We start from the raw sequence: 18190 nt of genomic DNA, 5'->3' as shown, positions 1-18190 counted from the left end.
TTCACGGTGAAGCTTACCACTAATTACTATTCATGGCTGGTCGTCAACGGCTTGTTACAGGAGAACAATGAACGAGTAGAGAGAAGCAGTATGTAGAGCCTGGTAACCCGAACTAAATCAACAGGTACCATTCTAATTAGAAGAAATTTGAAGTTATTGATAGAAACAGCAACAAAAAAAATCTTGGTCGAACAGCCACAGAAAGTTTGTCATGGTTATTGGGAAAGACTTGTTCGGATAGTACAATTTAAAGAAATTATGCATCATTCATCAATAAGCACTTGTCTATTCCTCTGTGAGAGGCACATTTCGTAGTATACAGTGTAGACAGTACTTGGAATAGTGTATTTATTTCGTCAGGGAATTTAAAAATTTCCTCCGATCCTCTGTGTTTTCCGGAGACGGAAGTGAGGTGGAAAATGGTGAACGTCGTTCCCTCCATACTGCAGTAAATTTGGGCCAAGTTAATTTTACGGCAACTGACCGTCAAAGAAAATCGTTGGTCTGAAGAAGGACGCCAGGAGCGTAGGGATACATTCGTGGGAGGCAGTTGGCGGTAAGGAACCGCCAGGTAATGGCAACGTAACAGATCTGGAGACTTACCTCAGAACTTGCTGGTGAAATATGCTTAGCTTTCTTGTACGACGGCCGTTTAGTGCGGCAATAGAAAACAGTTCCTACCTTGACATTCTTCTGTTTTCTAGCTGGAGCTGAGTTTTTAAATAGCCACTCATCCTCAATTAGACAAGGTTGTTGCCTTTCCCCACTGTTGTTTAACGCATACCTTGAAGAGATTATTGCGAAAAGCTTAAATGGGAAAAGAGGAATATGTATTGGCGGAAAGAGAATAGAATGTATAAGATTTGCTGATGACATGGTATTAGTGGCAGAAAGTGAGCAGACAGTGAATAACATGCTCAAAGATCTGAATGAAGCTTGTGTGGAATATGGGATGCAAATAAACGCAGCAAAAACAAAGAGCATGGTCATCAGTACAAGATGCAGACTGTCCAATATTAAAATAGGACAAGCTACCATTAGCCAAGAAGTGAATATAAATATCTCGGAAGCACAATAACTGAAGACTTGAGATGTCACCAGGTGGTTAAAACTCGAATTGCCATAGCGAAGGAGGCATTCAACAGAAAGAGAAGACTCTTATGTGGTAAATTAGATAAAGGACTAAGGAAAAGGCTTGGCAAATGTTTTGTCTGGAGTGTGGCACTATATGGGGCAGAAACATGGACGCTGAGACGAGAGGATGAAAAAAGTTTAGAAGGATTTGAGATGTAGATGTGGAGAATGGAGAGAATAAGCTGGATGGAAAGAGTGAGTAATGAAAGAGTATTGGAAAGGGTTGGTGAGAGAAGATGTCTGCTGAAGGTTGTAAGAGAAAGGACATTCACTGAGAAGGGAGATGGTTCGGAAGGATTGGTTTGTGGGAGAAGACTGAGAGGAAGAAGGAGATACAAGATGATAGACGACATAAAGGGAATTATGCAGACCTGAAGAGGATGGCAGAAGACCGGACATTTTGTAGAACTGCCGTGTGAAAACCTGCCTTTAGGCAGAACACTGATGATGATGATGAACCTCAATTTTGTCGATGTCCTGGAGCAGTCAGCACGAGGCGACCGTGTCCATCACAGAAGACCTCGTGGAAAAAAATTGTGGTAATATCCTATGAGACCAAACTGCTGAGATCATCGGTCCCTATGCTGCTTAATCTAACTAAAAGTAACTTACGCTAAGGACAACACACACACACACACACACACACCCATGCCCGAGGGAGGACTCGAACCTCCGACGGGGTTGGGGAGGGGGACGCGCGAACCGTGAAAGTGGCAGTGGCAGGGCGCCTGAGATCGCTCGACCCCTGGTGGACAACCACCACCTGTCATAAATACAACACGGCGAGATATTACTGCCTACAGCTAGGTAACGCACCATCTCGCTCCACTGTAGCTCCTCTACCTCTCTCTCTCTCTCTCTCTCTCTTTTGTCTCAACGTCTTAGGTGCTTAATCAATTACAATTTTGTAGCTGTTTAACTGTTGCTTGATAACTTGTGAAGTTAATGTTGAAATCTAGTATAGGCTGATCATATCTCCGAAATCAAAATAAGGTACACAAGCTGAAAGCTTGTATGAATCGACATTTTGTGGAAACTTTCATTAATACTGTTATCTACGTGTATAGCAGATTTGTTTTGAAATACTTGGCTTGTGCTACAAGTACAAAGTTCATCGTACCTGATTGTTAAAAGTCGCACAAAAAAACATGCAAATACCTTGCATTACTGTTCGAGTTAAAATATTACTGTTTTATTGTTATCACACGCAAGCAGAATATATCCTTAACTAGGGTGGACAACGATCATACATTTCTCCCTCTCAATTACATTTTACAGAAGAATGTATGTCATTCAGGAATTGATACTTTCAAATAGAACTTTATAAAAATCAACAGATGAAGCATCCTGAAAACAGTCTTAGTTCTAATTTCATTCTTGTTTCCAGACTTTGCTTACTCGTCTCACATTTGTGATGTAGAACACTTTCTGCTGAAAGATTTTCACGGGTATATCTAGAACAAATATAGAAAATAGCTGCAAAATTTTACAGCACTTATATTGAGATTCAAGGAAGATGAAAATGAAGCCCATATTTCATGAAAGCATTTAATACTACTTAATTCCTAGTTTGTCACTTCATATACATTTTTAACGCGGTGCACTTTGTCAGTGCTTTCCATTGACCTGGAAAAATTGTTTTATTCAATTATATGGAAAGCTATCAAACCTTCCTAAACAGTAAGAAGCTTATCTTCATTTATAATGGCGCTGTTTTCATATTTTCTAAAAAAAAGTTGTGTTTCGATTAGTAATGGTACATTTAAAGCCCTACTCCACTAATACAAACTGTTTAAGTGTTTTTCGGCCTGTTAAATTGGTTGGATGTGGGCGCAATGATGGTGCGCCATTAGCACGCTAGCGAATTCAAATTACTAACGCGACTGAACCCATATGAAAGATAATTAGGTGAAGGACGTGAGCTCTGCAACGCGTGTTAGTACTTAGCAGTGCTTGTTGAATATAGTTTGGCGTGTATGTGCGCTTGCCCTAAAAGTCTGCAGTCAAACAAAAGGGCGGTGCATTTCTGGCAGATTTCACTCACTCAATGACAAAATTTCAAGTCTACAGATTTTTGGAACGACTCACAACAGTTTTGGCTTAGAAGTGAAAATCGGCGGATGATCAACTGTGCGGGCGAAGTTACTACATACTGTTGTTAGTCAATGAATATGGATATTGGTGTTCGGTGAAAATGCCCAAGCGGAAGTGTTCATTTACTGAAACGTTAAAGAAAGAATGACAGCGGTAATTATTGTGAAAACTCATTTCAACTTATCTTGCACATAATTTTATGATTCTTTTCTTTCTCACAAGGAACTGTTAAAATCAATTCATTCTTCTCATAATATAAACGCACGGTAGTTGACCAACCGCCATGCCATCCTCAGTTATTCATCATTAGATGCAGTACGGAGGCGCATGGTGTCAGCACACCGAACTCCCGGCCGTTTCGACCTTGGAGCCGCCCCCTCCCAAATCAAATGGCTCCTCAGTTTTCATCACGAGGCTGACTGCTCCCTAGCCCAATCCCCCACCAAGAAAAAAACCCCTGGCAGTGCCAGGAATCGAACCCGGATCCCACGCATCAGAATTTGTCGCGTTGACCACTTGGTTACGGACTGCGATAAATATAGAAAAGGCAAGTATTAGGATGAAATGTATAATTTGTCTCTGATTACTGATTAGTAATATAACATTTATTTTAGTATTAAAAGTTGTGCCTATTTAAAGTAGCGACTAAACGTCGCAGAAATATCCATGCTATAATAAAATAAAATGTATGACGGTCTTTTTTATTTCTGAAGAAAAATATTATACTTATGTGTAAATGTGCCTACTTTTTCCTCTCCAGTTCACAAAATAAAGGTACATTCTTGCTATGGGTTTTTGAGCTGCTGCATCGTCATAGCTCTATTACTGATTTTAAAATAGCACGATAGCTGACAAGAGAGGTAAGCGTAAGTGTAGTAACGAAGTTAAATAGAACATACGTAGGTTGGAATTTTAATAGTGGCAACATTGCTGTGGAGACACTATGCAATGGAATCTACTATTGTCGCTGATAGCACACGTTGTTGACATACCTACCTTACCTCCGAGCAAATGGAGTCACCCGTTCTACGTCACCGGCGTGCGCACAATCGAGGAAAACGGTCACTTGTAAGAGAGCGGTCTAACGTAACGGTGTGATTCTGGTGTACGACTGTGATGGTGTTATCCTAACGCTTTACGTTCCTCCACAGCAGACCGTCAATGCACAGTATTACTGTTCGTTTTTGGAGCATCACCTGCGGCCAGCTTTGCGAAGGAAGCGGCGACGTTTTCTGCGCAACTCACCCATCATTTTGCACGACAATGCGCGGGCGCATACAGTGCAAGCTGTGGCTGCTCTGTTCAGTCGATGGGACTGGGAAATACTGTACCATCCACCATACACCCCAGACTTAAGTTCTTGTGACTTTGATTTGATTCCGAAAATAAAGGAACCACTTTGTGGCATTCGCTTCAGAACTGTTCCACAGATATCACAGGCAGTAGACCGCTCCATTCACACCATCAACAGAACAGGCTCTGCTAATGGTATACTACACCTTCCACATCACTGGCAACGGGTTCTACATAACGCTGGTGACTAATTTGAAGGACAGCAACAGGTGCAAACATGTAACTCTTTTGTATCGGTTGTGAATAAATAGTTGCCACTATTTAAGTTCTAACCCTCGTATAAACGTAAACGTTGCGATTTTTCTCTCTGAAATCTGTTCAGATTATGTAAAGCGTGGAGAATTTTTTGACGATATTAATTTTGGTGTAACTGCTGAATTTGGCAACGGCCTTGCCGCAGTCGATAAACCGGTTCGCGTGATATCACCGAAGTTAAGCGCTGTCGGGCGTGGCCAGCACTTCGATGGGTGACTATCCAGGCCACCATGCGCTGTTGCCATTTTTCGGGGTGCACTCGGCCTCGTGATGTCAATTGAGGACCTACTCGACCGGATAGTAGCGGCTCCGGTCAAAGAAAACCGTCATAACGACCAGGAGAGCGGTGTACTGACTACACGCCCCTTCAATCCGCATCCTGAGCTGAGGATGACACGGCTGTCGGTTGGTCCCGATGGGCCTCTCATGGCCTGAAGACGGAGTGCTAACTGCTGAATTTGTAATTATTGGTTTTCTGCTGTCATACATGTTCCATTGCATGAAGGAGGACATCACGAGTGCATGAACGCCCCTGCTGGCAGGTAGGCTAGATGGCGTTTAGCATCAGTCTTGTACGACTACCTTGAGTTCCCTCAGAACTCGATTGCAACAGTGACCCGTTGTTTTATCTTCTTTTCTTTTGTAGGAACGACCACTTCAGATTATGGCAACCGAAATTAGTGCCCACATGGAAGTATGCTGTTTCTTCGCTGGGGTGTAGTATTGTTGTTATGTTCGGCCCCCGGTGGACACTCCCCCCCACCCCCCCCCCACCCCCCACCCCGGGAATGTCCCACATCAGACGAGTGTAACCCCTATGTTTGCGTGGTAGAGTAATTATGGTGTACGCGTACGTGGAGAACTTGTTTGCTCAGCAATCGCCGACATCGTGTTGCTGAGACGGAGTAAAGGGAACCAGCCCGCATTCGCCGAGGCAGATGGAAAACCACCTAAAAACCACCCACAGACTGGCCGGCTCACCGGAACTCGACACAAGTCCGCCGGTCGGATTCGTGCCGGGGACCAGACGCTCCTTCCCAACCCGGAAAGCCGTGCTTTTTTTTTATTACTTTTTTTTCGCGAAAGTGAAAAGTAAGGCCTGTGCGGGATTTGAAACCGGGACCTCCTGCACCCAGAGCAGGCATCATACCCCCTTTTTTTTATAGACGCTCTATACCTCTTTTTCATTTTTTTCCCAACATAGGAAACACACAGTGTTTTCCTTCAAAAAACGAAAATATTCTCTTTTTTTCCAAAACACTTATTGAAGGCAATTAATTAACATAAAACAAAACAAGTCATTTTGACAAAATGCTTTAGACCGCACGGGTAACCGGGCTGGCTGGGGTTTAGTACGTAAATAGGACTCAGCAGAATCATTCAGTCTCACTATTGTCAGTTTTCTGGATCAGTCAGCGCGTTACTTCCGCGTCGCGTAGTAAAGTGTCCACCACAATGGGCTATGTAAGGGGGGCCATACCGGGCAAGTCATGTACAGAGAGCTCACGTATTCCGGGCGCCTCTAGTGCTGATTGTGAAGTCTCTCGTTCGCGAGCCGTAAATCACAGTGACTTAAGCGGTCGGAAAATGCCGACATAGAGCCTGCAGTCACTCGTAGTAGTCACACCAGCCGCAGGCCAGCTAGCTAACTAGGCGGCGTCTGACACTTTCGCTTCTCATTGCTCGGATTTCTCTTTCGCTCATATTAAAGCTACAGCATCCTTCCGAATAACGGAAGACATGCATTTTGTAACTGTTTTTAAACATTGTGTTTGATAACCAGTGAAACCTTGTCATCATTACTAGTTCACTATTTTCCTTCGATTTCGGAACAAAATATTTTTTTGCTTCCTGCGGTAAACGGTTTAATCTTCCATTCATACTGAGCTCTAACCAGTGTTTGTGGTAGTGCTTTTCCCATTCATCTGCATCCCTGTGATGAATCAATACATTAACTGTCTGCTTGATTCACATTTGTAAGCAGGACTGAATACAGTTTTTCTGATGCTGCGATCTTTGAGTTTCACTTGTTAGAGGAACTGTTGGGCATGTTGACTGTACCGCTACACATTGACTTAACTGAACTCTGGACTCAATAGCATTTGCCTCCAGTGTTTGCAAACATTGTTTGTCTTAGGGGTATAACCGTTGTTTCATCAGTATTTGGTATCAACATCGCCTGACCACCGTTTCCGCTAACAAATGGCACCCAATCAAGGTGATGCCATACTATGGAGCCTTAAAAGCGTTTGGCTCGATTCTACTTGCTAGTGCGAATCAAGAAGTCACTGTGAAGTAGCTAACCACGGTGATGTGGTTTAGCTGGGAGCGCAGTGACAGTCATAAGGAAGAAGAGCGATATATTACGAATATTTACAAGGCAACTTAAAACCAATATGAAGCACTGAAATCGTAGGGAAAGTGTGAACTAGTGTCACGTATTTTACGGGATCATCCGTCATTTAGTTTAAGTGTCCCCTTATCCCATCAAAATAGAGGGATATTCAGGAAGTAAGTTCCTCTCGGTCAAGAAATGGACATCACTGTGAAAATCTAATAAAGCTTTGCACATATGTGCTCGACAGTGTCTCTAGTATACTTGTCGGTTGCATCACTTCGCTCTTTTCAGTTCTGAGCGCATGGTGAGCACATAAAGACGCGTAGAATATAGTGTCTCCCACCAAGTATGAGGTCCTGGTGAGAAATTTCGCCTGGTGTTATGCAGCCCACAACTGTCATCCGGTTCCTGCTTTGTGACAATTCTCGGTCGCGATCTTCAGGGGCAATGAAAATGCTTCTGCAGCGTTTTCGATGGGTAGTGTCTGATTACCCGCACTACAGCCCGTAATTGGCCCCCTCTGTATTTAATCTCTGCTCACATTAACTACTGGCTATGAAGACAACATTTTCGCACAGACAACGAGCTATAGAGGAGCGTAGAGAATTGGCGGGAAGCACAGGCGGCTGCCTTCAATGACGAGGATATTGGAAAGTTGGTACAACGCAACGACCAATGTCTAAGTCGGAGTGGTGACTATGTAGAGCAGTGGCTGGAAGCTGTAGCTAACTGTTGCAGATAAAATATTTCTGATTTTCAAAGTGGTTTCCATTTCGCGATCAATCGGAACTTACTTTCCGAATAGCCCTAGTATATTGTCTTCTTTTTCATTAACCGCTGAATATATTTTTAAGCAGCGTGTTTTTAGGTAACGTGCAGTGTAACTATATGTCAAAAAAACCTTGTCACATCCAAAGAATAAAGAAAATATGCTCATCGACCAAGCCAAACTGAACGAGGCACGATTTTTGAAGGTCTTTGGTTGGTACACGTAATCGTTTCACATAGCGGGAAATTTATCACTTCCGCTTTCTTTGTGGAAGCTCGAAGAAGAAACGGTCAGGACAAGACAAGAGAGACGACAAGTGTGAAATGTACATCGCTTTCATTTCTTTTTTTTTTTTTAAGACAGTAGAGTAGAATATGCATCAGACGTGAAATTCTAACAGTACAATTAAACCTGTGACAATGAGTAATAATGATGTGTTACAATATCTCCTCAACTGTATGTCGTACAGACCTTTAACGTAAGATTTTACCTCTGAATGAGAGCATTTTAATTTTTTAAATTAGGTCAGTAACTATATAAAACGTTGAAAAGCCACTTTTTGTTGATCCTAGAAACCGTTAGATAGGCAACTTGCAAAGGGCACCGGGTGACCAATTTAGAACTTCAGTATCTTTCCTTGACCTAGTCCAAATGTATTCAGATATAATGCATACATTGAGTCTGGGGGTTGTTGTTGTCGCTTTGGACAGTCGCGGTTGTCCCCGAAAGATATGAGTTGTTTACGTCAATAAAAACCCTCCATATTGATTTCGATCACTAGAGTCTCTCAACCACTCGGTGTTGTATCGTCAATCACATACTAAATTTTGTCATTCTATACACCACCTGAGGGCGCCTTTGGACAGATTAGCCTTAACGGCTTCTCTCACTGCTCTGATAAATTTGGAGTAAAATAGGGAAATAAGAGGAATATCTTTAACCAGTTGACTTAAAACGTTTTTGTTGTAAGCCCTTTCTACTCTTTGGCCGCTAACTGGTTAAATAATGCGCAGTAAACTGCATGTAGTTATAAGCAACTGGCCTCATCCAAATTTGAAGAACTTCATCTCTGTGGATGTACGTTACGAGAAACGGGGTCTTTGGCATCAATTCTGGTAGTGCTACTTGAATGGTTGTTGGGTGTTGCATCGGATAATGTAAAAACTGCATAATACTTGAACACCTGCTTGTCATTTTCAGGTGAGACTGTCATTCAGCTGCCTTGTAGAAACAGGCGCAGTTCCGACAACACCATCCAAATCAACGGTCGAGAGCCTCTCAGGCAGTCTTTTCGTCGGAAAGGGCTGAAAGAGCACAACATTAGTGGAAACTGGAGACTTTAAGGTCCGCTCTTGCTGTAACACTTCCTTGACTTTCACCATCGCATTAGAATCCTACCACATACTTGCCTTTTACGTACACTCTGAACTCGTCTCGTAACACTACACTCTAACGTCTTATACTTCGCACATATTTTAGGTCTTTTTTCGCGCACACATTTCCTGCATGTTCTGACTCAACATCACCGCATTCCTTTCAGCTGGTAGTTTAACTTTTTATCGCATACACTTGCGGTGAGAGGGTCGTTAAGCCAAACGCAACAGGAAACGAACTCACCAATATTAACGAGGCTTGTGTAGAAATACCGGACATTCACCGATTCCTCAAAGCTGTGTTTTTACTCAATGAATCTCGTACTTGAAACGCAGGTCTACGTCTTATGAGATCATGGATTATATTATAGATCGGTCGTGTCCATTTTGCATATTGTAGACAAACAGTGTTGCTTTTATTTCCTTGAAGAACTTACAGTATGTAGCTGTAACATATTTACGCGCTATACAAGAACGCAGGTTGCTCCACACTATATACTGTCACTGTTCCTTTTCAAATTATAATTAGGATTATAAAGTAACGAACTCGTTCGAGGAAAATATTTCATACTCATTGACTTTAATATGCAGAAATATATATTTCATAAAATAATAATGAACGGTGTGCTTTTTCCTACTATCTATTGTGTGGGTGCGGAGAAACAGATATCTTCTTTGTATTCTTTTGTAAGTACACTGAAAATTTCTGTTTGAGAGCGCATGCTGTTTCAAGTTGTATAATGTTACGAAGCAGTACACGACACGCATATGGGCACAGTGTGCTCCACATGGTTCTAGTTGTAATTGTATATAAACACTTTGGTTTTAAAAGAACATTAACCATGTAAAAATACAGCAACGAGGATTGAAGCTACGCGAAAGACACATTGAGGGAGTTGTGGTACATTCCTAGAAGCCTCTCTTAAAACAGGTTCTTGGAACGTGTATTTAGCCTTTCCCAGGATATTTGTCGTCTACATATCAGGTTTATCGTCGTCTATGTGACACTCTTCAATGTTAAACAAACATGTGACCATTCCTACTATATACGTTCAGTATCCATTGTTAGTCGTATTTGCCGCGGGTGACACACGCCTCAGAAATATTCTATTCTACAAAGGCGAACCACTTACACAGTGGTTTAAAATCTGCTCCTGAATGGGGTCTGTGCTGATTATGTATTTAAAAATCTATGTACTAATAACTAACTGTGGTGGGTTTAAACAGCCATAAACACTTTTTGGAAGTTTGTTTTCCATTTTTCGAGTACGGAATATGCGAGTTGAACCACCTAAAAAAACTGTCACATATGTTTCTAAATTCCTACATGAGTCTGAAATAGTTAATGGAATATATATGAGTAACGATAAACCGCCTTTAACATTGTCTGATAACATCAATCAGTGTTACAGACTGACTTTTCTTTTAAAAAAATCTAGCGTGTAACCAACCAAGGCTGGATGTTTCCAACACGCCCTGCTGAGTGGATCTTTTGACAGAATACCAGCGGTGAATAAGTTATGAGTAAAGCAACTCCAACGTTTTCTTTGCTGTATTCAAGATCAGGGAACTGAAAAACTTAGCGGAGACGAGGGCTTTTCATGATCTATGCAGCACCACTACCAATAGGATTAGCTCTTCAGCTTTCACTCCCAATAGAGAGCAGATCCACATAAACATATGCTTGGCAAATGTTTACTTATTTGGGAATATGATACATGAACAGCGTAGATTTTTAATTGGTTATCATCTTGTACTTACCTACCACATAGTCGCAAAATCACAAAAACGATTTACATTGTACCTACAATGCCTGAAGAAAAATATCGGAAACAAGAACAGTTTGGAACTCCTAAAACAACTTATTTCGGTCACATTTGCACGCAGAATCATGGAAAATTTTGGGGAGAGACAAATCAGTAAGTTGACTTGTTTGCGTATTTTCATTCAATAATGTCACATTGAATATTACTCTGGGGTAACTCATTTTTAAGAAAGAAAGTCTATGTTGCTGACTTTCTCACTACAGCTTCACGGTATGTTTATTCCCTCATGAAGTCCGTTGTAAATAATCCATTACAGTTTAAAACGAACAATTATCTATATCTTCGTGATTACTCTGCTAATCACAATAAAGAGCCTGGCAGAGGGTTCAATCAACCACCTTCATGCTGTATCTGTACGGCGTGCAGGAAACACGAGCACTTAAATTTTTCTCTGCGAGTCCTGATTTCTCTTATTTTATCGTGATCATTTGTCCCTACGTAGGCGTGTGCCAACGGAATGTTTTCGCAATCGGAGAAGAAAACTGGTGATCGAAATTTCATGAGAAGGTCCCGTCGCAACGAAAAACGCCTTTGTTTTCATGATTGCCACTCCAATTCACGTATAATGTCTGTGGCACTATCTCCCCTATTTCGCGATAGTACAAAACGAGCCGCCCCATCAGTCAGTCCCAGCTGATGCAGACCCCACACCGCACAGCAGTACTCCAGAATAGGGCGGACAAGTGTGGTGTAAGTAGTCTCTTTGGCATACCTGTTGCATCTTCTAAGTGTTCTGCCCATGAATCGCAGTCTTTGGTTTACTCTACCCACAACATTATCTATATGATCGTTCCAATTTAGGTTATTTGTAATTGTAATCCATAAGTACTTAGTTGAATTTACAGCCTTCAGATTTGTGTAGCTTATCACGTCATAGAAATTTAGAGGATTTCTTTTAGCACTCGCATGAATAATTTCACATTTTTCGTTATTCAGGGTCAATTACCACTTGTCGCACCGTACAGCTATCTTATCTAAATCATTTTGCAATTCGTTTTGGTCATCTGATGACTTTACAAGACGGTAAATGACAGTATCACCTGCGAACAATCCGATTGTCTCCTATGTCGTTAACATAGATCAGGAGCAATAGAAGGCACTTCCTTGGGGAACGCCGGATATTACTTCCGTTTTACTCAATGACTTTCCATCTGTTATTACAAACTGTGATCTTTCTGACAGGAAATCACGAATCCAGTCGCACAACTGAGGGATATTCCACAGGCTCGCAGTTTGGTTAGAAGACACTTGCGAGGAACGGTGTCGAAAACATTCTGGAAATTTAAAAATATGGAATTAATTTGACATTCCTTGTCGATAGCACTCATTGCCTCATGAGTATAAAGAGCTAGTTGTGTTTCACAATACGATATGTTCTGAATCCGTGCTGTGTGTGAATAAATCGTTTTCTTCGAGGTACTTCATAATGTTCGAATATAATATATGTTCCGAAACCCTACTGCAAATCGACGTTAGTGATATGGGTCCGTAATGCAGCAGATTAATCCTATCTCACTTTTCGGGTAATGGTGTGACCTGATCAATTTTCCAGTCTTTAGGTACGGAGCTTTCTGTGGCAAGCGGTTGTATATAATTGCTAAATATGGACCAATAGTATCACCATACTCTGAAAGGAACCTGACTGGTATACAATCTGGACCAGAGGCCTTGCCTTTATTAAATGATTTAAGCTGCTTTGCGACACCGAGGATATCTACTTCTATGTTTCTCATCTTGGCAGTCGTTCTTGATAGGAATTCAGGAATATTTACTTCATCTGTTTTGGAGAAAGAGTTTCGGAAAACCGTGTTTAATAACTCTGCTGTAGTGGCACTGTCATCAGTGACTTCACTATCGTTATCGCTCAATGAAGGTTTTGATTGCGTCTTGCCACTGGTGTGCTTCATGTATGACCAGAATCTCTTTGTTTTCCTGCCAGATTCCGAAATAGAGTTCCGTTGTGTGAATTATTAAAAGCATCTCGCATTGAAGTACGTACTATATTTCGAACTTCTGCAAAACTTTGCCAATCATGGGGGTTTTACGTCTTTTAAATTATATATGATATATATAATTGTAATACCAAAAGAAAAAAATCGTTGCTTTACATTAAGGTTGACTTAAGGATAGAAAGGCAGGCAGAAACCTAAAATTTGAAAACAAACTGAGAACGTTTCTCGTTGACAACTCCTCCTATTCCGTGGAAAAATCGTTATTAATGTAATGTATAAAAGATGGTGGGTACAACTTACCAACTGACGTATCTATCTTTTTTCTTTTCGGAAAAAAAAGTCTTAGAAATGTTGAGAGTGAATGTAACCATATGCACAATTTAAAATGGGACACGAATGTAAAATGACTCGTTCGACATCATTCGTTCTGTCGTGGAAAATGAGCAATGAAACACGAAACTAACTAACTGAGTTACCCGAGAATAACGTTTAATGTGACATTGTTGAATGAAAATACGCTAAATATATCCACTTTCTGATTTGCAATGATTCTGCTTGTAAACTCACTAACTGACTTACTGACACTAGTACGTAATGTTGAACTGACCATTACATGGCACGAGTGGCCGTATGAAAGGAGACAGGGAGTACTTCGTTGTCAGAAGAGAAGCAGTAGTGGCAGAAACTATCGATCAAGACAGCATAGTGACCTCAAACGTGAACTATACATCGGATGTGACCTGAGTCATAAGTCCGTCAGTGACAAAAATCAAATGGCTCTAAGCAGTATAGGACTTAACATCTGAGGTCATCAGTCAAAAAAATGGTTCAAATGGCTCTGAGCACTATGGGACTTAACTTCTAAGGTCATCAGTCCCCTAGAACTTAGAACTACTTAAACCTAACTAACCTAAGGACATCACACACACCCATGCCCGACGCAGGATTCGAGCCTGCGACCGTAGCAGTCGCGCAGTTCCAGACTGTAGCGCCTAGAACCGCTCGGCCACCCCAGCCGGCTACGTCATCAGTCCCCCAGACTAAGAACTACTTAAACCTAACCAACCTATGGACATCACACACATCCATACACGAGTCAGGATTCGAACCTGCGACCGTAGCAGCAGCGCGGTTCCGAACTGAAGTGCCTAGAACCTCTCGGTCATAGCTGCCGGCCGTCAGTGACATTTGAATCTTTGTAAAGCTGAAAAGTTTGCTTTTGGAATATACACTATGTGATCAAAAGTACCCGGACGCCTGGCTGAAAAAGACTTATAAGTTCGTGGGACCGTCCATCGGTAGTGCTGGAATTCAGAATAGTGTTGGCCCAACCTTAGCCTTGATCACAGCTTCCACTCTCGTAGGCGTACATTCAATCAGATGAAACTTCCTGGCAGATTAAAACTGTGTGCCCGACCGAGACACGAACTCGGCTACCGAAGCACGACTCACGCCCGGTCCTCACAGGTTTACTTCTGCCAGTATCTCGTCTCCTACCCTCCAAACTTTACAGAAGCTCTCCTGCGAACCTTGCAGAACTAGCACTCCTGAAAGAAACGATACTGCGGAGACATGGCTTAGCCACAGCCTGGGGGATGTTTCCAGGGCACACTCCGCTGCAGAGTCAAAATCTCATTCTGGAAACATCCCCCAGGCTGTGGCTAAGCAATGTCTCCGCAGTATCGTTTCTTTCCGGAGTGCTAGTTCTGCAAGGTTCGCAGGAGAGCTTCTGTAAATTTTGGAAGGTAGGAGACGAGATACTGGCAGAAGTAAAGCTGTGAGGAGCGGACGTGAGTCGTGCTTCGGTAGCTCAGATGGTAGAGCACTTGCCCGCGAAAGGCAAAGGTCCCGAGTTCGAGTCTCGATCGGCCACACAGTTTTAATCTGCCAGGAAGTTTCATATCAGCGCACACTCCGCTGCAGAGTGAAAATCTTATTCATTCAATCAGGCGTTGGACGATGTCTTGGGGGATGGCACCCCATTCTTCACGAAGTGCTGCACTGAGAAGAGATATCGATGGCGTTCAGTGAGGAGTTCCAAAACATCCCAAAGGTATTCTATAGGATTCAGGTCAGGACACTTTGCAGGCCAGTCCATTGCAGGGATGTTATGGTCGGGTAACCAATCCGCCACAGGCCGTGCTTTATGAACCGGTGCTCGATCGTGTTGAAAGACGCAATCGCCATCCCCGAATTGCTCTTCAACAGTGGGAAAGGCGCTTAAACGTGAATGTAGGCCTGTACTGTGATAGTGCCACGAAAAACAATGATGGGTGCAAGCCCCCTCTATGAAAAACACGACCTCACCATAACACCACCGCCTACGAATTTTACAGTTGGCAATACACACGCTTACAGATGACTTTCACTGTGCATTCGCCGTACCCACGCTCTGCCATCGGTTCGCCATATTGTGTACCGTGATTCGTCACTCCACATAATGTTTTTCCACCGTTCAATCGTCAAATGTTTACGCTCCTTACACCAAGCGAGGCGTCGTTTGGCATTTACTGGCGTGATGTGTGGCCTATGAGCAGCCGCTCGACCACGAAATCCAAGTTTTCTCGCCTCTCGCCTAATTGTCACAGTACGTGCAATGGAACCTGATGCAATTTGGAATTCCTGTGTGATAGTCTGGATAGATGTCTGCATATTACACGTTACGATCCTCTTCAACTGTCGGCGGTCAGTCAATCAACAGACGAGGTCGGCCTGTACGCTTTTGTGCTGTGCGTGTCCCTTCACGTTTCCACTTCACTATCACATCAGAAACTGTGGACCTAGGGATGTTTAGGAGTGTGGAAATCTGGCGTACAGGCGTATGACACAAGTGACACCCAATCACCTGACCACGTTCAAAGTCCGTGAGTTCCGCGGAGCCCCAGATTCTCGCTCTCTCACGATGTCTAATGACCACTGAGGTCGCTGACATGGAGTACCTGGCAGTAAGTGGCAGCACAATGATCCTACTACGAAAAACGTATGTTTTTGGGAGTGTCCGGATAGTTTTGATGACATTGTACATGTTTAACATTGTGTCAATTAATGGGGCAATCTGGTTATATTATTCTGAAATGTCAGGCACGCCAAGATCTCTTGTAAATCTTTTTATTGATTACAGGTTTCGATATATTTGTGCTGTCATCATATAGTTGATGTAGTGATTGTGAGGGGGAAACGCGGAGGAATAACCTCAGCTCAACAAGAGCAGGCAGGCCCCATTTACTGACGGACGGAGACTGTCGAACGGTGCTTGTAAAAACTCGCATGAAAAAGGCAGAAGGAATCACTTGTGAGTTACAATGTGCTACCAGCAATCCAGGTAGTGCAATGACTTAATACAGAGTAAGAAGGAAAGGGGTGCAATGGTAGAACATATTTTCATAAATCACTCATTTGTAAGCGACGCATGAAGAACTGAACAGAACGAGGTCACTGGACAGTTGATTACTGGAAACGAGTAATTTGGAGTGAGGAATCTCGCTATGCCCTGTGGCAGTCTGACGTGAGCGTTTGAGTTCGGCAAAATCTCTGGAGAACGCTACTTGCCATCGTATGTACTGCCAACAGAGAAGTACGGAGGAGGTGATGTTCCGGTATGGGAATGTTTTTCGTGGTTAGGGTGTGGGTCCCTTACAGCGTTCAAGAAAAAAACTAAATTCGGAGGGATTTTAAACATTTGACAGCATTCTACACTGAAGACATAGACGAACAATTCAGGGACGATGATTGTATCAGGAGTACAATGCACACTGTTATAAAGCAGTATCTGTTAGATTCGTTTACAGCAACATTCTTGTAATGGACTGGCCTGCCCAGTGTCACAACCTTTGGGATAACTTAGAACATCGAATTCGCTCAAGACTCCAACGTCTAGCATTATTGACTTTTCTGGTCTCGGCTCTTGAGGAAAAATTAGCCGCCGTCCCTTCACAGACAGTCAGACACTCATTGAAAGTGTCCCCAGTAGAATTCAAGCAGTCGTATACGCGAAGTATGGGCACACCCCCTATCGTTGTCCACTACTATGAGTCCCGATACTTTCTATCAGTTAATGTATTCCCCTCGATCCACCTTACAGGGTGGAGTGGAGGGTACCTATTATACTACTACCCTCCCCACCGTGGTCGTTTCACGAGACGTATGTTGCCACACAGCACTGTACGGTAGCGAACCGTGGACAGTGGGAATGGAAGAGACTCGAAGGGTGCAGGTGTGGAGCTGCGGAAGAAAGTTGAAAATCGGGTGGGTTCACAACATAAAGAATAAACTGGTTCTCCGCAAAATCGGCGAAGAAAGCTATATAGTTAGTGAGTTACATGTTACATAGATCATTTGAGTGATTCTTTAATCAAAAGATGTGGAACGAGTCAGTTTACAGGAGACATGTGCATGATTAGTGTTAACATTAAAGAACACATTACTGTTTTAGTCCTACTCATGCAACACTTAAAAATAAGGTTCCTTTTTTAAATTTATTAATTTATGTATTTTTACTGCCTACCAGTTTTTAAGCAGAAATTCGTCAGTGGAACAAACGGAATTGTCCAGTGGAAATGATTGACGTTAGATTTAGAATTTGCTTTGCTACGTAACAGACGTTTTATGTTATCAGGCAATTGATCAAAAATATTTGTTGACCTCTTGGGCCACTGATAGTTAATGGGTAATGAAGGTCATTTTACCTCTAGTTTCGCTGGTATGGACATCGTTATTATTCTCAAGTTGTGACAGATTATTTGCAACGAACTTCATTAGCGTATATATATACTGTGACGCCGCAATTAAAATGCCTACCTCCTTATAGAGGTCCGTGGGTGAACACCACATAATCTTTTTGCTTTTGTGCAATCAATACAGTGTTTCTAATTGATGAGTTACATAATCAAAATACGTCAAAAGTCTGATTGGTTTGTTTCCAGGATTAGCAATTATATAAAGAGCAGAAGTAGCTCAACTTAATTGTTTGTGAAGCTCAGTAATATCTTCTTCACTATGTGCATATGTGCACCCAAAAATTTGGAGCATTCTACCCTGTTTACGGATCCTTATCATGCGCTAAATAAATTGTTGGAATGACTATTCGTTGAACAGAA

The sequence above is a fragment of the Schistocerca piceifrons genome, chromosome 8 (assembly GCF_021461385.2).
Source record: "Schistocerca piceifrons isolate TAMUIC-IGC-003096 chromosome 8, iqSchPice1.1, whole genome shotgun sequence".
NCBI classification, from domain to species: domain Eukaryota; kingdom Metazoa; phylum Arthropoda; class Insecta; order Orthoptera; family Acrididae; genus Schistocerca; species Schistocerca piceifrons.
This window is presented reverse-complemented; position numbering follows the sequence as displayed.